Source organism: Chrysochloris asiatica, unplaced genomic scaffold (genome assembly GCF_000296735.1).
Source record: "Chrysochloris asiatica unplaced genomic scaffold, ChrAsi1.0 scaffold00015, whole genome shotgun sequence".
NCBI lineage: Eukaryota > Metazoa > Chordata > Mammalia > Afrosoricida > Chrysochloridae > Chrysochloris > Chrysochloris asiatica.
This window is the reverse complement of record NW_006408533.1, coordinates 5,488,725-5,512,248: the sequence shown is the minus strand read 5'-3', so window position 1 is coordinate 5,512,248 and position 23,524 is coordinate 5,488,725. Positions and strand designations below refer to the sequence as shown.

At 38.5% G+C, this 23,524-nt stretch overlaps 1 protein-coding gene and 1 pseudogene across 1 annotated transcript in view; both read left to right on the top strand.

Moving 5' to 3' along the window:
• Positions 1–23,524, top strand: part of CHST9 (carbohydrate (N-acetylgalactosamine 4-0) sulfotransferase 9) — a 393,728-nt gene that overhangs the window by 199,343 nt on the left and 170,861 nt on the right. The window lies entirely within an intron of this gene.
• Positions 19,844–20,290, top strand: LOC102830781 (annotated as a pseudogene).

Genomic DNA, 23,524 nt, shown 5'->3' with positions numbered 1-23,524 from the left:
GAAAAGTATCCTAACTATCATGTTTGCAGAATCACTGCTATAAAGTAAAAAGCAAACCCACACCAAAAACCACATCCTATTCTTTGTCTCACATTGAAAACTATATATGTAGCTGTGGTTACTGGTTTGTTTTTGTTTTTAAATATTAAATGATAACATTAAAATAATTACAGTGGTTTGGTTAAGTGCCGTCGAGTTAGTTCCAACTCTTAAGTTGGAACTATATAGGGTTTCCAAGGGGCAACTGGTGGGTTTGAACAACCAACCTTGTAGCCAGTGCTTATCATACAGCATGACATTAGGACATAAAGGGTTATGATTATATAATTTATTAAGATGCTTTTTGTTAAATTGATCAGAACGTTCATAGCATTTTCTTTGATTTACTCAATGCAAAAACACAGAATATTTTTAAAAGATAAATTAAAAATCATTTCCAGAGTATCATTTGCCTATCTAGTGTTTTTCTAGAAAAAGAGAAAAATGCTAATTTTCCTCCTCGACATGAGGAAAAGAATAAAAAGGAAGCTAGTCAATTAAATAGTTTAACTCCACAGCACAAGTCTGTAATCACTTTATAACACATCTGAATTCGATCTAGGTTTCACATTATAAAGTGCTCACAGTATCTTAATTCTTAATATTCTAATTATAGTTGCAATGTTTGAATTTCACTGAACCCTTCCAGAGACATTTAACATACATACATATTTTGCAGCCTGAATATCTTCAAAGTTGACAGCAGTCTGAGTGTTCAATTCAAACAAACAAAAACGAAATAACCTGAAAGATGGCTTTCATTATTTTTTTGTTTTAATCAATGTGTAGACATCAGTAGCAGAAATCATGAAAACAGAATATTCCAGATAAGCTTGCTGTTTTTATCTTTTCTCTCCAAAGGTCAGCCCACTGCCACTGATACCAACACATTATGATCTCTACTACAATGGAAATTAGACATCATACCATATCCTCTAGTGCAAGTTCAAATTTAACCTTGTCACTAATGAAATAATAAGAAGGTCTTTGTTCAGAGTGAAATCGAAAATATTTGCATCTAAGATGACAGATAAGATTGAGCATTCAGTTCCTATTTGCTGATAAAAATGTAAATACTAATGCTTTGGACATGTTATCAGGAGGGACCAGTCTGTGGAGAAGGGCATCATGCTAGTTTATCTGGAAAGTGAAAAAGAGGAAGACCCACTACGAAATGGATTGGCACAGTGGCAGCAGCAATGAGCTTAAGCTTAACAACAATTGTCAGGATGTTGCAGGGCTGGGTGTTGTTTCATTCTGTTGTGTGTAAGGCCGCTATGAGTTGGAACCGACTCAACAGTACCTAACAAAATGCTAAAAGATAACTAGCATCTTTTTCAAGTTATTTGACTTCAGACTATGTATAAGTAGTATAATACTTTAGTAATAGTATACTTTAGTACTCTAAATGACTCTGCTGTAATGAGTACACTTTGATAAAGGAGCTATCTAAAAGACAAAGAAGAAATATGTCCTGAAACATAGAGCTTCTCCAGAGACTAGAGTGGACAGACCTGAAACTCAATTCAGGTCTACCAGCGAAAACATAACATTGTGTCTTTGTTTTTCTGTCTGTAAAACTCTATAATGTAACTCTAAGTTACACTGTATTTCTGGAAATGTTTGCTGGATTGGACAGTCAAATTGTATCTTCCAGACAGTTTAGGTAAGCACAAGAGGGGAGAGGGATATCATTTTTACTGTCTACTTTTTTTCTTCCCTGAGTTAGAGAGAAAGGAGAGATGAAAGGCTGGTCATCCTCAGCTTTGGGAACTTACTTTCAAAGTAGGACACCTATTTCTTCTATGTCCCATCAGACTATCTGATGCTGCTTTTTCTCCTCTTTCACCAACTTGAATTGGCCAGTATCTGTATTCAATATGCTTTCAATGATGTATCACATAAATGGTTACATGATTATGAATATACATAAAGGCTGTGAATTCTGTACATGAATATAAAAACATAATACACAGCATTTTTATTTTAAACTGCTTAACTGATGTTTTCAATTTTAAATAACCTGCTACTGTAGGCTTTTGTATTTCTTTCTTTCTGTGTTTTTTTTTTTTCCTGAGTGTTTTCAACTGCTGTTATCCAATAAGAATAAATAAAACACTGAAGATTTATAGACAAGGCACCACTTTAGCTGAAGTAGAGGAGGAAGAACTCTCTGAGGAGGTGGCATTTGATCTGAATTTTGAATGAAGCAAAAGAACCAACCATGCGCAGATTTTGAGAAAAGATGGAATGACAAGTACAAAGGCCCTTGGCAGAGTAAGCGAGGTAAGTTAACGAATGAAGAAAGGAGGCTAGGGTAGTGGAGCATGTTTGGTGAGAGAGAGCACGCAGGTAGTGTCTAACTTATGTAGGACCTGTAGACTGTGAAAGGACTTTGCAATTTATAATAATTGCAATGGAAAATCACTGGAAGGTTTTAAGGAAAGAAATTAGTTTTTTTTTTTTTTTTTTTTTTTTTTTTTTAAGTACTCTGGCTAGGGAGGAATTATAGAGGGGAAAAGTGGTGATAGACAGACAATTTAGGAAGTTATTACAGTAAAATAGGACTCCCAGTGTGGTGCTGTAGGGTAAACACTCAAGTGCAATGTCAGTTTGAACCTCAAGGTGTAGGTGATTCAAATCCACCTGTGGCTCCTCGGAAACTGTATACAGGGTCGCTGTAAGTTAGAACCGAATCAATGTCAATTAACAACAACAAAGTAAGCAAGAAAAATGAGGAGACGTAGGCCAGGTGGTTTCACTAGAAGTTGTGAAACACTATTAGATTTAGGCAGTATTTTGGAGATTAAGCTTGACAGATCTGTTGATAGATGGGATAGGGGCAGGGAGTAAGAAGAGGGATAAAATATGACTTTCAAGTGTTTGGCTTGAGCAAGTTGGTAAATAATACTATTAACTAAAATGTGTTAGAATCCAAGAGGACTAGTTTGGGGAGGGGACTGAGTATAAAAGGAGATTTCTATTCAGGATTTAAAAAATTTGAGATGACTGTGAATCAGAATTGACTTGATAGTACACAACAGCCTACCACCCATTTGTGAGTCTATCAAATGTGTTCACTTATGCGTTGCTACAAGGCTGGAAGTTCTGCCAATGGTATAGCAGATCTTCCAGACTAAGAGAGACCTGGGAGGCCAGGAAATGATCTATGTCCAAAAATTAGCCAGTGAAAACCTTAGGAATCACAAGAGAAAATTGTCTGATATATTCTTGGATGATGAGCCCTCCAAGTTGAAATACCCAGTGACTCCAACAATGGATTCAAGCATACTAACAGTTGTGAAGATGCATAGGACCGGGAGCATTTCATTCAGTTGTACATGGGTTGTCTTGAGTCAGACCATTTCTGCACAATGAGCAACAGTTACACATCTAAACAAAGATACTTTTTCTAGATCTGTTACAATTACCAGTGGAAATGGAGGAAGTAAGTACATTCAAGGAATGTTATAAGAAAGACTAAATGAAACATGGTTATTGATGATGTGGAGGCAGTGAGGGAACACCTCTGGTTTTAGTTTACTGATTGGGAAACAGCAGAAGGAGCGTGTTTGGAAGAGAAGAGGACAACTTCATATTTAGACAGTTTCAGTTTTAGATGCTGATGGAAACACCAGGCCCATGTGAACTGAACTTTTTTTTATTATTATTCTGGAGCTCAGGTGAGAGACAAGGTTTAGAGATTTGGGAGTCAACAGTGTAAATACTAGTTGATTTGGTTCAACCATTATTGCCAAAGATGAGGAAATTTAAGACTTTTACCAGCTTCTATAGTCTGAAATTGATCAAGCATGCAATAGAGGTGCATTGATACTTATTGGTGATTGGAATGCCAAAGTTGGAAACAGAGAAGAAAGATCAGCATTTGGAAAACATAGCCCTGGTTGTAGACACAACGCCTAGGATCATTGGAAATACCTTTTTTCAGCAGCATAAATAGTGACTATATCTGTGGACTTTGTAGGACACAGGAATCAAATTGACAACATTTGTGGAATGAGACAATGGAGAAACTTAGTATTATTGGTCAGAACAAGGCCAGAGATTGTGTACAGAACATACGATCAGTTGTTCCTATGCACATTCAGTTTCAAGCTAAAGAAAATTAAAACAAGTCCACGAGAACCAAAATATAGCCTTGAATATATCCTACCTGAACTTAGAGACCATCTTAAGAACAGATATGACACATTGAAAACTAATGACTGAAGACCAGACACATTGTGGCATGACATCAAGGACATCGTAAAGATAGCAAAAGGTTATGAAAAAGACAAGAAAGAAAGAAAGAAAGACAAGACCAAAATGAAACTCAGAAGAGACTCTGAAACTTGCTCTTGAATGAAGAGTAGTTAAAGCAAAAGGAATAAATTATAAAGTAAAAGAGTTGAATGTAAGATTTCCAAGAACAGCTCAAGAAGTCAAAGTAAAATATTACAATGGAATATTCAAGGACCTGGAGTTGGAAAGCCAAAATGAAAGAATGCACTCAGCATGCCTCAAGCTGAAAGAATTAAAGACAAACGTTCAAACCTCAAGTTGCAATACTTAAAGGATTCTATAAACACAATATTGAATGATACAGGGAACCACAAAAGAAGATGAAAATAATACATAGTCACTTTATCAAAAATAATTGGTCCACATTCAACTGTTTCTGGAGGTACTAAATCAAGAACTGATAGTATTGAAAGAAAAAGTCTCAGCTGCAATGAAGGCTTGGTGAAAAAACAATGTTCTTAGAATTGACAGAATACCTAAATGAGATGTTTCAAAATATGGATGCAGCCCTGGAGGTACTTACGTAGCCTACTAACTGGAAAAGATCCATATTCATGGCCATTCAATAAAAGGTGACCCAATAAAATACTGAAACTTATTAACAATATCATTGATGTTACATGTAAGTAAAATTTTGCTGAATGTAATTCAGAAATGGTTGCAGCACTATAACAGGGAATTGTCAAAAACTCAAGTCAGATTCAGAAGAGGATGTGGAATGAGGGCTATCATTGTAAATGTCAGATGAATCTTGGATGAAAGCAGAGAATACAAGAAAGATATTTACCTGTGCTTCATTGATTATGCAAAGTCATTCAGTTGTATGGATCATAACAAATTATGGATAATATTGCAAAGAATGGGAATTCCAGAACCCTTTACCGTGTTCATGCAGAACCTAGACATAGACAAAGAGGCAGTTGTTCCAGCAGAATAAGGGGATATTGCATGGAGTAAAATCAGGAGAGACATGTGTCAGGATTTCATCCTTTTCCCTCCATACTTATTCAATCTGGATGCTGAGCAAATAATCCAAGACACTGAACTAAATGAAGAAGGATATGGCATCAGGATTGGAGGAAGACTCATTAACAACTCCCAAAACACAGATGACCCACCTTACTTGTTACAAACAAAAAGAGCTTGAAGTACTTACTGATGAAGATCAAAGCCTATCGTCTGCAATATGGATTTCACCGTAACAGAAAACAAAAATCCTCACTACTGAGCCAAGAAGCAACATCACTTTAAATGGAGAAAAGGTTAAAGTTGTCAAGGATTTCATGTTATTTGGATCCACAATCAGCACCCATGGAAACAGCAGTCAGGAAAACAAACAACATATTACATTGGTCAAGTCTGCTGCAAAAAAATCTATTTAAAGTTAAAAAGTCAAGATGTTATTTTGAAGATTAAGATGCACTTGAACAAATAATGGTATTTTCAAGAGCTTCATATGCATGCCAAAGCTGGCGAATGAATAAGGAAGACCAAAGAAGAACTGATGTCTTCAAATTATGATGCTGGTGAAGAATATTAAATATACCATGGAATGCCAGAAGAATGAGCAAATCCATGTTGGAAGAAGTACAGTTAGAATGCTCCTAGTGAGGATGGTGAGACTTCATCTTACATACTTTGGACATGTCACCAGTAGGGACCAGTCTCTGGAGAAGGACATCATGCTTGGTAAAGTAGAGGGTCATCGACACAGTCACTGCACCAATAGGCTCAAGCACAGGAATGATTGGGAGGAGGGTGTGGGACTCAGCAATGTTTGGTTATTGTACATAGGGGTTACTGTGAGTCAGAACCAATTCAAAGGCACCTAACTGATAAAAACAAGAGCAAAAACAGTCAATCAAGTGACTATGGCTACTCAGATAGAGTTTTAGATCAAAATCAAAACAGGACCAAAAACTTTGTCAGATGAAAAGGAAAAGCTTCATATGGTGCACACTGGGTAGCAGTAGAAGCCCAAATAACTTAGAGAAGTGAGACCAAACCAAGCCAATCATACCCACTGCCATCAAGTCACTTTTGATTCGTAGTGACCCTATAAAGGCTTCCCAAGTCTGTAAATCTTCATGGAAACAGAACTTTGCACAGAACGGCTGGTGGGTTTGAACTGCCAACCTTGTGATGTCCAATGTTTAATAAACTACACAACAGGGCTTCCATTTTACTCTAACTCTACCCACTGCCACTGAGTTGATTCTGACCCATAGAGACCCTGTATAGGGTTTTGAACACTGAATGTTTTACGTGAACAGAAAGCCTTATCTTACTACCAAGGAGAAGCTGGTGCATTTGAACTGCCGCCCTTCCAATTAGCAGTCCAATGAGCTTATCCTACAACGTCAGCAAGGTCGGCAGTTCGAAACTACCAGCGGTTCCACGGGAGAAAGATGAGGCATTCTGCTCCCGTTAAGATTTACAGCCTCGGAAACCCTGTGCAGGATCACTATGAGTCGGAACCAACTCCATGGTACTTAACAACAACAACATCAGCAGAACTCTCAATTAGAACTCAATGTACCTGTTCAACTTACCTACAAATTCAACGTAAAGATATTGGGAATTGATCTTGTTAGTAACCTGGGGACTGACTGGATTATTTCATCAGGTGTAAAATATTTTATCTTCTTCTGCCAGAATTTACCACAAAACAATAATGAAAATGAGTGCAAGTTTCACATCCCAAAAGCTAACCTATGTCTACCACAGAGAACAGTAAAGAATTCAGAAATTCAGACTTTGCTTCTGAACACATGGGGATCGTGAGAAGTATGATGACAAGGTCAGCCTGTGCACTTTCAGAATGACATGTGAGTTGGGCAGTGCACTGTCCCCTCCATTGTTGAGGAAGGCGGGAATAGATAGAATCCAGCCACCACAACAGGCATTAATTACCAAGCAGGTTGCTGTGTTGTTAAATACACCCAGTTCTTCTTACTACAAAAACTGCCCATAGCCGTGTCTTTAGGATGACTGAGAGAAAATCTGTCTGGAAGAAACTCTGCTGGTTGTTTAGTGCTAATTTTTCATTTTACAAATGAATTGAATAAGGCCCTGTGAGGTTAACTTGTTAAAGGTCACGCAGCTGCTTTCAGGTAAAGTCTACAATGATATTGGAAGCATTCTTGTTGTATCCTGATATGGTGCTCTTTCCAAAGGGAGTGAAACTGATTTGCAGATGTCCTCTGTATGTCAGGTAGCTCTGTCTGCTGCTGGAAGGAGTGTGGTTTAAAGGTTAAGAGATTAGGTAGATTCAACCACGAGGACTGGAATTCTAGCTCCATGGATTTCATAGGACCTTGATCTGGTTTCATAACCTTTCTCAGTTTACTCACCTTATATGTAAAACTTAGTACTTGGATAGGAGACCAGCTTGGAATACTGGATGATATAGGCTTAGACTCCTACAGGATATCCTGTGCTTCAGGATATGCACTGGACTGAGAACCACAAGGTCCAAGGTTCAAACACACCAGCTACTCCCGTACAGGGTTGCTATAAGTCAAACCAACTGGATGGCATATAACAACAACAACCTTTGTAAAACCGAGATAATGAAAGTATTATCACATATAATTATTATGAAGATTAATTTAGATAATACCTCTAAAACCCTTGACCTACTGCCTGTTTCTTTTAGCATCTAGTATGAAAATGTTAATACCAAACTCAAATTGTTGTTGTTAAGTGCCATCAAGTTGGTTGTTACCCTGTATGGGGTTTCTAAGGAGAAACTAGTGGGTTTGAATCACCAAAACAATGACCTTGTGGTTCACAGTCTGTCAAGATCCTATGTCGGGGTCCAGCCTCGACAAGGAAGTGGGGGTGTCACGAAGAAGGGAGATCTGGCGGCGAAAGGGATAGAGAAAGAGAGAGACGAAATATATACAAAAAAGACACATAGATATGATGCAAGCTGGCAGGTAGACAGATCTGCAAACATATTGCCTAGCATTGCACAGCATTGCACACAGAACTCACTCTACCTCAGCCTTGTATTCTCTTTTTTAAGGAGGGATTTGTTACAAAGGAAGGATGTAATTCATAAAGGGAGGATGTCACAAAGGGAGGATGTGATTAAGACAGGATATGGAACTGAAATGTGATTAATCATTCAAAACAAGACATAATGATTCACAGGAACAACTTTTAAGATATTTTCATAGTTTTTTTTAACAATCTAACATTCTTATTTCTACAGAAAAAAGGTTCAATCAAGCTGTTATATATTAACTTTTAGGCTTAAATGATCTAGAGCAGTGTCGTGCAGTTTGTCAAGGATACTTAACATAAAGCAAGGCTCCTGAAAGGAGCCAAGCTGTCTCTGTACACTTTGCAAACTTTTGTTTGTGAGCAAGATCTCAGGCACCGGGCTTCATTTATCTATATCTAAAATGCTACATTGTTCTTAATTATCACATTCCTATATACTTTCAGGAGGAAGGAGAGCATCTGGGTTAAACTGATTATATTCAGAGGTGGTTTAATGGGGCTGCCACTATTATCCTCTAATCCAACGTTCCCAGAATTTACCATTACACTTTATTTACAAACCTTGGGTAGTTTTTCTCTAAAAACCTTTTCTGATATTCGCAATATACCTGTTCCTGGCCTTTCTGAATTATCTGACGAAACTTTTACTGCCTCGGCTCTAAAAAGGGGTTTCAAACCCATTATTGTTCGTGGATATTAAACATAACTGAATAATCAAATAAGGAGCAGTTCTGACTTCCATCCCAGGTGGCTATCGCTTGTTCCTCAGAAAGATTTGTTCCCGGGACTCCACGCACTGCCAACACAGTGGAGGCATTAAGAGAGGCATTGTAAAAGAAACCATTTTCTCAGAAACCACAATTACTGGAGTTAGAAGCATAGAATGAACAATATGAGGACCAAAGAAAATTATACAGAGGTAGCCAACCAGTGAGTTCGCAAAAACCAATGAACCCGGGACGTCAGGAGGTCACTTCCTTGGCTCTCAGGGTCCATGGCTCACAGTCCTGAGGAGGGCCCCTGGAATTGGATTTTCATCCATGTCACAGGGCCACAGCTTCTCAGTGCTTGCATATGCTGTCCCCAGCAACAGTCCAGTGCTTATCCTACAGCACCACACAGGAAGTCCAGTATATGGAGTCCACGAAACAAGTAACTGTTGTTGGATGAGTAAGAATGAAAGAAAGAGGAAGGCTCTAACATTGAAAGGCTTTCTTCCTCTCTTTCTTTTTTCATTATCTGATCCACATTCTGTAATGTGGAAGTAAGTATACAAGGTATTTTTATTATATTGTCCTTTTTCTGATCTCTGGAATATGTAGAACTTTTAGCATAGTGTAATAAAAATCAGACAGAAAGGTGCGTGTCTCCTCTGTGTTTTAAGCATGACAGACACTGTTAGTGATTTGCTATTGTTTTACTGCCAAACTTGCTTTTCTATACATTGTTGGTTATACTTACCAAGTGTGAGCTAGTTAAAGTCTATAAAGAAGGTCTAAGTATTGGCTCCTAATGAGCTTACATGTGGTTGAAACAGTAGACACAAAAGGATTTCTGTAACACCAGAAGCTGCTCTAGACCGTATGGTATGATGACATCTATGGCCAGATAGCCTGGAATGGATCCAGTACTTGATAACTTTGTGACCTGGACCAATTAATAACCTGCCTGAGCTACACCCACACTTCCAAAGTAGGGATATCTGCCTCATAGGATTAAGGAACATTGAGTTAGTATTTGTAAAGGGCTTAACCTAAATGTTGTACATGGTATTTTGTTGACTAATTCCTAATTGAGCTATAACTACCATAGGGACTCAGGACCTTCTCTTTGAACCTGGAACGATGAGCCACCAACTTCAGTCTGGAAGAAGGATTAGGAATGTTCTAAGCCAAGGAAGAGAGTTAGCTGTTCAGGCTTGGAAATAGAAATCAATGAGGCCTGTTCCAGGGATGTTAGAATTTTTATAGGAAAGTTCTGAGTTATACAGGTGAGGAGGGTTTATACAGGTTGTTGAGTGTGGAGTATAGAGTTAGACTGGATCCTTTAGCTATGAGAAGAAAATAAGTTTTAAAGGATTTAGCATGAGCATGATAATTTTTAAACAATTTAATGAATTATGATTAGCATAGAGAGTAAAATCAGGGATAACAATTTGATGACAGTGTCAATAGTCTGTGCTTTCATACGCTAAGGACCTTAAATGGAATGGTGGGGAGTCTGAAAAAAAAAAAAAAAAGAAGGAGAAGAATGTATGTGAAATGTATATAAAGAATCAAAAGATGATTGTCTAGAAGTGAGTTTGGATGGTGGTTATGTGCCATGGAGTCGGTTCTGACTCACAGCAACCCTGTACGGGGTTTCCAAGGCTGTAAATCTTTATGGGAGCAGAACGCCTCATCTTTCTCCCACGGAACAGCTGGTAGTCTCCAATTGCTGACCTTGTGATTCGCAGCCCGATTCGTCAGGAAAAAACATCAAAATTTCAAACCTAAATGGTAGGCCCTGTAGGATAGGCACCAATCACTTCTTGAAAACACTATACAGGGTCGGTATGAGTCAGAACTGAATTGACAGCACTTGCAACAACAAATGGAAGGAAGGATATATCATAAATGCACATGTGAAGTTCAGAGGCACAGGGGCTTAGGAGAAAGGATGATGAACTTCATTAAAGACTGTTTGCATTTGATACAAAACTGGGACACCAATGTGAAAACTGGAATAAGGAGAAGTGGAATCGAAAACCAGGGGAGGTGTAGCTTTGGCATAGAATAGTGTAGGTGGAAGACAAAGAAATGAAAGTGAGTGAAACTTCTGAGGACAAAGTGTTGCAAGAGAAGAGCAGGGTGGCCTGCCAGCAAGTGTGCCCGCCATGCATCAGAGAACTGCTATGGGTTCCAATGAGATGAACGACAAGGACTTTGGGTAGGAGGGAACTGAGTACAGTGTTGTTGTAAAGTGCCATTGAGTCGGTTCCAATTCATAGCATCCCTGTATAGGGTTTCCAAGGATAGGCTGGTGATTTTGAACCGCCGGCCTTGTGGTTCATACTGACCTTATGGTAGAGTGTGTGTTCCACAGCGCCACATCAGAACTTCATTCAATTCAATAGAAAAGGGAAAAAAATAGTGATCAAATGATAATGGAGACCTGCTTTGTTTTGCTCTGTTTTTTCCCTATTCCTTGGAATCACAAAGCTGAAATGAACTTTAAAATCTTTTGTTGATGAGAGAATTCCAAAACCAAACCCAACCTCTTACCATTGAATGGATTTTGACTCATATCACCCTACGGGGGAAAAAAGCCGTAAATCTTACAGAAGCAGATGGCCACACATTTCCTCCCACAGAGCATCTGGTGGGTCAACCTACCAACCTTTTTAATTAGCAGCTAAGCACAAGCACTTAACATCTGTGCCACCAGGGCTCTTTCTAATGAGAGAATTGGTGCTCAGAAAAGCTGAATCATTTGACTTCTCATGAAATAACTGCAGTCATATTCTTTACAGTGCTGTTTCCACATTAGATGCTGCCTCTTGGGCTAATAATCATGGGCCTCATATCACTCTTACTGGACATAGCCCAGTTTGCACACAATATGCTGTACACAAACATTCTATAAAGTGCAGGTTTACAATAAGGCACAGGGAGTGTGTGAATTCAGCAGCTAGCAGAGTGTCTAAAGCTGTGCCAGCTAAAATGCAAAGGCACCTTCAACATACACAAGGATCGGATCTTGCCAGGCGCCCGCCTTTTTAAATTTGTATTTCCTTCTAGTTAATTAACTAAGTATGCAATTCTTAGAAAATGAAGTCAGCAGTTCATTTATAGGTTCTTCACCTTCATTGTTGTTAAGTGCCATTGAGTCAGCTCCCACTCATAGCGACCTTTTGCATAACAAAAGAAAACACTGCCTGGTGTTGTGCCTTCCTCACAATTGTTAGGCTTGAGCTGAGCCATTGTGCCAATCCATCTCATTGGGGGTCTTCCTCTTTTTCATTGACCCTCCATTTTACGCAGCATAATGTCCTTCTCCAGGGACTGGTCCTTCCTGATAGTATGTCTTAAGTATGAGAAACGAAGTCTCATCAGCCTGGCTTCTAGAGAGCACTCTGGCTGTACTTCTTCCAACACAAATTTCTTTGTTCTTCTGGCAATATATGATATTTTCAATATTCTTCTCCAACACCACAACTCAAATGCATCAATTATTCTACAATCTTTCTTATTCATTGTCCAGTTTTCATATGCCTATGAGGCTATTGAAAATATCATGGTTGATATTTAGTCCTCAAATTGATACCTTTGTCTTGAGCACTTGAAAGAGGTCTTGTACTGCAGATTTGCCCAAGGCAACAAGTCATCTGAATTCTTGACTTCTGCTTCCTTGAGTGTTGACTATGTTGTTGTTGCTATGTGCCATGGAGTCGGTTCGACTCATAGTGACCCTGCACAGGGTTTCTCAGGCTGTAATCTTTACAGGAGCAGAAAGCTTCGTCTTTATCCAATGGAATGGATGGTAGTTTTGAACTGCTGACCGTGAGATTATCAGCCCGTTTCATAACCACTACGCTACCAGAGTTCCTTTGACTATAGATCCAAGCAAAAATGGAATCTTTGACAACTTCAGTCTTTTCTCGATTTATCATTATGTTACTTATTGATTCAGTAGTGAGGATTTTTGTTTTCCTTACATTGAGGTGAAATCCATTTTCATCAGTATTTTAACTCCTCTTCACTTTCAGAAAGCAAAGTTGTATCATCTGTATATCGAGGTTGCTAATAAGTCTTCCTCAAATCTTGATGCCATGTTCTTCATATAATCCAAATTCTAGAATTTTTTGCTCAGCATACGAATTGAATAAATATGGTGAATGAATACAGCCCTAGCATACAACTTTCCTGATTTTAAACCATCACTATGCCCTTGTTCTGTTCAAATAACTGCCTCTTGGTCTAAGTACAGGTTCTTTATTAGCACAATCAAGTGTTCTGAAATACCCATTCTTCACAGTGGTATCCATAGCTTGTCATGATCCACACAGTTGAAAGCCTTTGCATAGTAAATAAAGCATAGTAAACATCTTTCTGGTATTCTCTGCTTTCAGCTACGATCCATCTAATAATCTCAACAATAATATCCCTAGTTCCATGTGTTCTTCCTAATTTTGACTTGAGTTTCTCACACAATTCTGAAGATGTATTATTGCAACCATTTTTAAATTATCTTCAACCAAATTTTACAAAATTTCAATCATTTCTGCATTCTGGTGGGTCACCTCTCTTTGAATTAGCACAAATATGAATCTCTTCCAATTTGTTGACCAGGTATCTGTCTTCCAATTTTCTTGCCATATGTGAGTGCTTCTAGTGTTGTATCGGTTTGTTGACAGATTTCAATTTGTATTTCGCCAATTCTTGGAGCCTTGTTATTTCCCAATGCCTTCAGTGCAGCTTGCATTTCTTCCTTATGATCATATGATCATCGGTTCTTGATCATATGCTACCTCTTGAAATAGTTGAACATTGACCATTTTGTGGAGGGAACAATGATTCTGTGTATTCCTTCCATCTTTTTGTTTTTTGTTTCTTGTGTGTGCTTTCTACATTATTCAGTATTTTGCCCATAGAATCCTTCAGTATTGTAATCTGAGGCTTGAATTTTTGCTTCAGTTGTTTGACCCTGAGAAATGTTGAGTATGGTCTTCCCACTTGGGTTTCTAACTCCAAGTCTTTGCACATTTCATTATGATACTTGACTTTGTCTCCTCAAGCTGCCCTTTGAAATTTTCTGTTCAGCTGTTTTCCTTCCTCATTTACTTTAATTTTTCTGCACTCAAGATCAAGTTTCAGAGTCTCTTCTTACATCCATTTTTGTCCTTTCTGTCTTGTCTGTCTTTGTACCGGCCTTTTGTTTTCTTCTGTATGATATCCTTGATGTCATCCATAGCTCTTCTGGTCCTCGGTCATTAGTGCTAATGTTTAAAATCTATTCCTGAAGTGGTCTTTAAATTCAGGTGGGAAGTGTTCAAGGTCATATTTTGTCTCTCGTGGACTTGTTTTAATTTTCCTCAGCTTCAGCTTGAACTTTCATATGAGCAATTGATGAGCTTTTACAGTCTTCCCCTGGCCTTTTTTGGCTTATGATATTAAGTTTTTCCATTGTCTCTTCCCAAAAATGTAGTCTGTCTGATTCCTGTGTAGTCCATCTGTTGAGGTCCATGTGTATAATTTTTTAAGGTATTTGCAATGAATACATTGTTGCTCTTGTACAATTCTATAATGCTATCTCCAATCTCATTTCATTTCTATCACCAAAGCCATATTTTCCAACTACTGATCCTTCCTCTTTGTTTCCAACCACCTCATTCCAATCACCAGTAATTATCAATACATCTTGATTGCAGACTGAGGAAGTTGAGGAATTTTTCAGTTTCATCATCACTGGCTCTAGTGGTTGGTGTGTAAATTTGAATAATAGTTGTATTAGCTGGTCTTCCTTGTAGGCATATGGCTATTATCCTATCCTAGATAGTGCTTTACTTCATGGTAGATCTTGAAATGTTCTTGTTGATGATGAATGCTATGCCATTCCTCTTCAATTTGTCATTCCAAGTATAGTAATTCATACAACTGTTTGATTCAAAATAGTCAATACCAATCTATTTAAGCTCACTAATGTCCAGGGTTCAATCTTTATGGATTTCATTTCATTTTCGACAACTTCCAATTTTTACCTTTGTGCTCATATGAATTAAGTCATTAACTTCTTGTTTATAATCTGCCTCTAAAATGATACCAAGGTTGGAATATTGTTTTATATGAAGACACTTTACATCCCAATCATATAGATATGCAAATGATTGCAACAACTATTGTTAAAACCAGATTAGCTAAAAACCAAATGATTATATTTTAAGATGCACATGAAAGTAATGTTCCATGTAATAAACATTTTGAACAGATTAACTTAATTTTATTGAAAGGAGAGCCATTTGAGACCTGAACTTTTTTACAAATTCCTTATGAAGTCATAAAAATCTTAATGACTTTATATTTTTTTCTAGAAGGAAATAACTTTGAAAATGCCAAGAAAAGAAACTGAGAGAAAACACATTTAACATGAGCTGAAATCATTAGTACTTAATGGAAAAATATATTAATCCACTCTGAAGTACTCTAAAACAATTATTATAGGCTAGAAAGTTCTTTAAAACTGGTGTTTATGATAAAAACACTAAAAAATGTAGGAATTGAAAGGAAATTCCTCAGCATAATTAAAAGCATATATGCAAAACCAACAGCTAACCTCACTCTTAATGGAGAGAAACTGAAAGCCTTCCCCTTGTGAACATGTACCAGACAAGGATGCCCTTTATCATCACTCCTTTTCAGCATTGTTTTGAAAGTCTTAGCCAGAGCTATAAGGCAAGATAGGGAAATTACATGCATCTAAATTGGCAAAGAGGAACTAAAACTCCCTCTATTTACAGATGATATGATCCTATATATAGAAAACCCCAAAGACTCAGCAAAAAAAACTCTGGAACACATTGGAAGATTCAGCAAAGTGGCAGGGTATAAGATCAACATACAAAAATAAGTTTGATTCCTCTACACTAATAATGACAGTGCTGTAAAGGAAATTAGGAAAGCAATAACATTTACAATAGCCACCCCAAGGATGAAATATTTAGGAATAAATGTAACCAAAGAAATAAAGGACCTATACAAAGAAAACTACAAAACACTACTACAAGAAACCAAAAGATATTTACAAAATAGGAAGAATGTATCATGCTCCTGGATAGGAAGACTTAACATTATGAAAATGTCAATACTACCAAAAGCAATCTACACATGTAATGCAATCCCAATCCAGATTCCAATGACATTCTTTAGAAAGATGGAAAAAACAATTACAAACTTTATATGGAAAGGAAAGAGACCCCGGATAAGCAAAGCAGTGCTTAAGAAGAAGAAAAAAGTTGGAGGTCTCTCACTCCCTGATTTCAAACTTTACTACATGGCTACAGTAGTCAAAACAGCCTGGTACTAAAAAGATAAATAGATCATTGGAACAGAATCGAGAATCTAGAAATTAACCCATCCACATACAGCCAATTGTACATTGAGCAGGGAAGACATAGTCTCTTCAATAGATGGTGCTGGCAGATCTAGAAATGGATATGCAAAAGATTGAAACAAGACCTTTACCTCATGCCATATACAAAAACCAACTCAATATCGATTAAAGACCTGAAAGTGAATCCCAGAATTATAAAGATCATCAATGAAAAAATAGGAACAAATTTAAGGGCTCTAATCTAGGGCACACACAGACTACCAAATATTGTGAAAATAATACAAACAAAGAAGACAAAATAGATGATTGGAGCATTCTAAAAATTAGAAACTTATATGAATCAAAGGATTTCCCCAAAAGAGTAAAAAGTGAGCTCACAAAATTGGAAAATATATTTTGCAATGACATATCAGACAAGGGAATAATATCTAAAATCTGTAGAAAAATATAACACCTCTACAAGAAAGAGACAAGTAACCCAATTAAAAAATGGGCACAAGACATGAACAGACACATCACCAAGAAAGACATTTGGGCAGCCAACAAACATATGAAGAAATGTTCATGATCATTAGCTATTATAGAGATGCAAATCAAAACAACAGTGAGATACCATCTCACACCAGAAATAATAGCAAATTTCAAAAATGTAGAGGACAATAAATGCTGGGGAGGATGTGGAGAGACTGGGACCCTCCTATATTGCTGGTGGGAATGAAAAATGGTCTACCCACTCTGGAAAACAGTATGGTGCTTCCTCAGAAAGTTGGAAATAGAAATACCATATGATCCACAAATTCCTCTACTTGGTATAGATCCACAAGAAATATGAGCCATAACACAAGTAGATGTATGCACACCAATGTTCATAGCAGCACTATTCACAATAGCAAAAAGATGGAGACAGCCTAAGTGCCCATCAGTGGAAGAATGAATAAACAAACTTTGGTACATACACACAATGGAATATTATACTACCTTGAAGAATAACAAGGAAACTGTAAGCTACCACATAACATGAATAAACCTTGACATAATGCTGAGTGAAATTAGTCGGTCACAAAAGGACAAATATTGTATAAGACCATTGTAAAAGCTTAAGAAAAGATACCTATACTAAAAGGAGAAAAAAAATTTATTTGTTGGTTACCCATGGGAAACGGGGTGGTGGGGGGACGGGGTAGGGAGAGGTGGAGGGAGGCAACGGTAGAGCACAGGGTAGGGAATAGACACATCATAGTTCAGGTGTTGGGGAGGGCAATACTCAAGAAGGGTGAGGGGGTGGAAGAACAAGGTAGATAGGGAACACTGAGACAGGTTTGCATGGGCTAAATGGGACAGAGGTAAATAGTGATGCATGCTCAACCTTGGAACAACAGCACTGTATGATACAGGGATCTAGGTATAGTCTGAAGAGGGGAAACAATACTAAGATGCCTGACTGTCTTATGAATATTGGTTTCCCTTGCCTACTATTGCAAAATAGATACTTGTATGGGATAGAAAAGAATGTCAGGAAGTGTGATTACAGAAAGCTTGTAAGCCCGTCTTCAGCCTATAACTGATTGGAATACCTAAAAGGAGTACTACAACTTGCCCAGTGGAATAAGCCTCTTGTAGAGCCTTTTCAGTGTATAGGACCTTAGATGGAATCCTGAGCCCCATCCAGAACATTCTAAGGTGGGACATTCCCACTAGAAAGAATAAGCAGACCCGCCTGGAACAGCTAGAGTGACAGAAGATACATCTTCATAGAAAGATCATCAGGAAAAAAACAAAACAAAAATGGCAGCATGATTGGTTACTACAAGAACAAGGAAGTTGTTCTCCAGGAAGCCATCAAGGCAAGCAATCAAGTCCCTTCAGAATAAACCTCCCTCTAAGACTGAAACTCAAAGGGAACACATGAGCAGGCATGTAAACTTGCTGGCACCACATTGGTCAATTGGTGAGTGGAAGAGGGAGACAGGCAACAATGAAGAAATGGACTGAGTTCAACCATGTTCCATAGACTCCCGTTGACCTGGAGGTGAGAGAGAGAAGAGGAAGGGCTGGTTGGTCCAAAGTGTGGTGAGACCTGGGGACACCTGAGCCCATGGACAAGGACATAGCCACAGAGGGCAGAGCTGAGAGTGAAGCATCCAGCTGATATGAAGTGAGGGAAGATGCACAAGAACACCCAAACTTGCAGATAGTACCCATGTGACCTAGCCTTAATGCTTGATAATCAGAACTCGAATAGAGGAAGATAAAAAAAAATTAAAGGGAAATGAGGGTAAATTGCTACAGTTTGGTGAACTTGACCTATACACATGGAGGTAGTAGCTCAAAATACCAACAGAGAGGGAAGGAGTCTTCACATCAAGTATCAATGGTATCCCCTCTGTATACAGGGTACATAAGGATGGGCAACTTAGATATTGGCTACCTAAAATGAAGGGGCGATAATGGCCCGAAGTGATTGGCTTACAAGTTTTCAAGAGGAAGCTTAGTTGAAGAGTGTGTGGGGGAAAATAGAGACTCCACTGAATAGTTTCATCTTGTCTAGATGGGTCTGGTAAAAAGAGATGGGGGTAAGATTCTTCTGATTCAATAGTGATTAACTGTTATCATCACTGATTGCAACTGTCACAACTATAGGAGTAGAAGTTTTGTAACAAAAACACGGGAATAATTAATCTTACAATCGAGAAACAAAAGACCCTAGGATCATCAAGGGAAAAGAGCATAAGTGGAATGGGGGACCCTATCCAGAGAAGCAGCAACACCAGAGATGGAAGCAGAGATGGGGACATGGAGAGAGAGCAGCTGAAGGCTCTAGATTCATGGAAAGAGAGGGACTGAGAGCTAGCAGCTAGGAGGCAGACTAGCAGAATGTGCCCTTTGGTGGTTTAAATTATTATATATGCCTGTGTGTTTAAAAAAAAGAAGAAGAAGAAGAAAGGCTAAAATGAACAGGGAGAAATACTGTTACTTGATAGTACATGGAGAGGATTATAATCGTTGTAATGAAACAAAGTATATGATATGTTGAACATAAAACTGATGATCTGCCCTGTAAACTTTCGTTCAATTCACAATAAAAACTTTAAAATAAAAAAAATTAAAAAAAAAACAAAACTGATGTTTACTCTAAGAGTTACTTGATCAAAATGGAGCTTGTAAAACCTAAGGATTACAAGGAAGTGCTGGCAAGATTCGGATTATTTCATTTTATCGCTACTTTTCATCATAGATTTCCACTAAACTTAATTCCAATCCTAGTTTCCCATGGGATCATTAGACCACTGGGTCTTCATTGTTGTTTAGTGTTAAAGAGAAGTGACTGCATTTCAGTCTGGGATGCCTTCAATTTCAGGGGTACAAAAACTGGTTCTGAGGTGCATCCTGGGTTGGTGTAGCCATGGCGGCTTGCGTCCTTTCCATCTGTGATCGACGCCTGCCCGCGGCCTTCGCACCATTGCCCTGGGCCAGCACGCTGGCTGTGGCCCTGGTCCCACGGGATCCGGTCGAGACCCAGTGCTCCTCCGCAGGTCATGATGCTCGCGCAGGTTCCTGGGAGAGTTTCACAGTTGTACCGCCAGTATAGCGACACACCCCCCTTGACATTAGAGGGAGTTAAGGACCTTGTTCTCTATATCCTGATAAGATTGACTCCGAAAAGCTCTCAGTCAGTTCCAACTTTATGAAAGACCTGGGCTTAGACAGTTTGGACCAATTGGCCAATTGGATTATCATGGCCATGGAGGACAAATTTGGGTTTGAAATTCCTGATACAGATGCAGAAAAATTCATGTGTCCACAAGAGATTGTAGAGTACATTGCAGATAAGAAAGATGTATATGAATAAAATATCAGCCCAGCGTTCTTCCCGAGAGAAGACTCTGGTGACAGGGCACGGGGCTAGAAGTGAGGAGACAAATAGGCACCATCGTGGACTCTGACAGTGTAATTCTGTTGGGCTTGTATTTAAATTGTCTAAGTGTTTTGCCCTTTGACAATAAATCTATAAAACTAAATTTTAAAAAGATGGTTCTGAGAGTAGTTAGCAGTGCCAATTGGCCAACTTTGTTTGCTGAAAGAATTTTTGTTTTGACCCAATGAGGAAAAAGTTTCAGTAATATATAGTCTAGTTTAAGGAAATTAGAACTGCAGAGCTCTGTGTAGAGCAAACAGCTAATGTTCTTTAGGCCACTCAGAATAGCCTAGCTATCGCTTTCCAAAAGAATGTTGTGAAGTACCGTGGAGTCGATTCCAACTCATAGTGACCTGGCACAGGGTTTCCGAGTCTTTATGGGAGCAGAATGCCTCGTCTTTCTCCCACGGAAACTGCTGGTAGTTTTGAACTTCTGACATTGAGGTTGGCAGCCCGATTCATAACCACTACACTATCAGAGCTCAGCCATTGAAAACTCTTGTGAAATGCAGTTCGGCTGCGACACACGTGGAATTAATTGTCACAAATCACAACTTGATTTTTTTTCTTTTACAGATTGCTGAAGTTATCTCTTCACTTTCTGGCTTCAATCTTGCTGCCCATCCTTTAGCTGTCTCAAAGTCCCTGTTCTGAGTTGAAGAAGTCAACCCGAGTCACCAAAATAATCTCTATCCTGAGTTAATTCCTTGTTCAACCTCTAGTTTTGTGGTTTGGGGCAGGATGCCTAAACTCTCTTCATCCTTCTTCCACTTTTTAAATTTTGTTTTTATCAGCCAGAGTGCACCTTAGAGGCCAAGGTGGCCAAACTTCGTCTCTCATACTTTGGACATATTGTCAGAAGGGACCAGTCACCGGAGAAGGATATCATGTTTGGTAGGGTGGAGGGTCAGAGAAAAAGAGGAAGACCCCCAGCAAGATGGCATGGCAAAGTGGCAGTGTCAATGGACTCAAGCGTGGCAACAGTAGTGAGGTTGGCCCAGTTTCGGGCAGTATTTCACTATGCTGTGCATAGGGTCGCTATGGGTCAGCACTGGCTCAATGGCACCGAACAACAACAACATACTCATGTAAAATGTAAATGTATAATAATACATTTATATATATATAACATATAAATAATATGTAATATATGCTGCATAAATGTAGCATAGTGGTTACGAGTCGGTCTGCTAACCTCAATGTCAGCAGTTCGAAACTATCAGCTGTTCAGTGAGAGAAAGATGAGGCTTTCTGCTCCTGCAAAGATTTACAGCTCCAGAAACCCCACTCAGGGTCACTATGAGTTGGAACCGATTCCACGGCACATAACCACCACCACCTAAAAGATTTGCTTGATTAAGCAGCGTTCTTGTTTTCCTCTTATATAACCTACTGACTGATGCTTACCTGATGACCTCTAGCCCACCTGCAACCTTCTGACTCCACCTGTGGACAGTTGTGTTTGTTCCCTGACCAGCTCTGCCAGTTATACTTGTTCATATAACTTTTAATTCAGTTATAAATTGTATAAGACAGTGGCATACAAGGGGACTTCACAAAATTCATGGAAAAATTCCATATCTTTTAATTCCATTTTTTGGTAAACTTTTGAAGCCCCGTAAAAAGAATTTCTGTTTCTATTAACATGTTTCATAAAGGCTCAAGTAGGTTGAGATATCGTTTAAATGCTACAGAATTAGGTATGTGGAAGATGATGTTGTTAGGAAAAAAACTCATCTTAAAAGAATTCTGCTTTGTAACTTCTCAATTCACTTTAAAGAAACCGAAACTGGGAAGCATAATGTTGATTGTAGAGTTGGTTTCTATAAGAAAGTGCAGAACTAGAAAGATGCAGCTATGTGGTAAGTCTAGAACTCCAGGAATCGTATTCTCAAGCGATTCTTGTGATGTTAGCTTAGATAGGATGTGCATAAGGCACTTAAAACAATGTCTGGTATTTAATAAGGACTCGATCTATGTTGTTGTTGTTGTTGTTGTTAAATGCCGTCGAGTCGGTTCCGACCCATAGCGACCCTGTACAGAGTTTCCAAGGGTGTAAATCTTTACGGGAGTAGAAAACCTCATCTTTCTCCCGCGGAGCGGCTGGTAGTTTCGAACCGCTGACCTTAAGGTTCGCAGCCCGATTCGTAACCACTACGCTACCAGATTAGCTGCTATTATTTCTATTACTGATTTAATCATTCTGAATTCAGGTAACTTTGTTATTGTTGGTATTAAGTGCCTTCGAGTTGGTTCCGACTCATAGAGACCCTGTTTAGGGTTTCCAAGGAGCAGCTCGTGGGCTTAAACCACCAACCTTGTAGTTCACAGTCCAGTGCTTATCCTACAGAGTCACCATGCTCCCCCAGATTAGTAAATTCTGGTTATATATGTGTTTTCTTACTGGAGTATGAACACTAACTGGTTCAGAATGTTATTCATGCTACATGAAGCTCTCCAACCCTCAGGATAAGGATCTGTGGAATGCTGGTTTTTTTTTTTTTTTTGGTTTTGCTCTTGTTTTAATTGATTTTCCATCTAAATTCTAGACCTATTTGTTCATTATGTGCGTAAACTCCCAAATTTCAACAGGTACATGCTTCAGTGCAGAAAACCGAAATGACTCAGAATAAAATAATGTGATGAAGGGAGAAAGATCCTGTTTCATTAGCTCGTCTGTGCCACTAAATTAAGCCTTTAATACTGTGATCAATCTTATGAGCACAATAGAAGAATATATACACTGGTCGTGAGGTTTAAACTCATTCATTTTAGAGACTGGCCAAACCCAATTAATTTCTGCTATGTGAGGCAAATCTTAATACTGACATTTAAAGTCATTTTTATAGCTGACCATGAAAAAACATTGATAGTTATTTAATATATGATCATACAGAAAAATAAGCTAATCTATATTGATTTTATGAATCGAGCCAACTATCCTAGGTTGTCATTACATTAAAAATATATAAAATATTAATGATTCAAGTGCTTTATGTGAATCCTATAAGCAGGACAGTGAATAAGGAAGATTGTAGAAGAATTGATGCCTTTGAGTTGTGGTGTTGGAGGAGAACACTGAAAGTGCCATGGACTGCCAAAAGAACCAACAGATCTGTTTTGGAAGAAGTGCAACCAGAGTGCTCCTTGAAGGCCAAGATGGCTAGG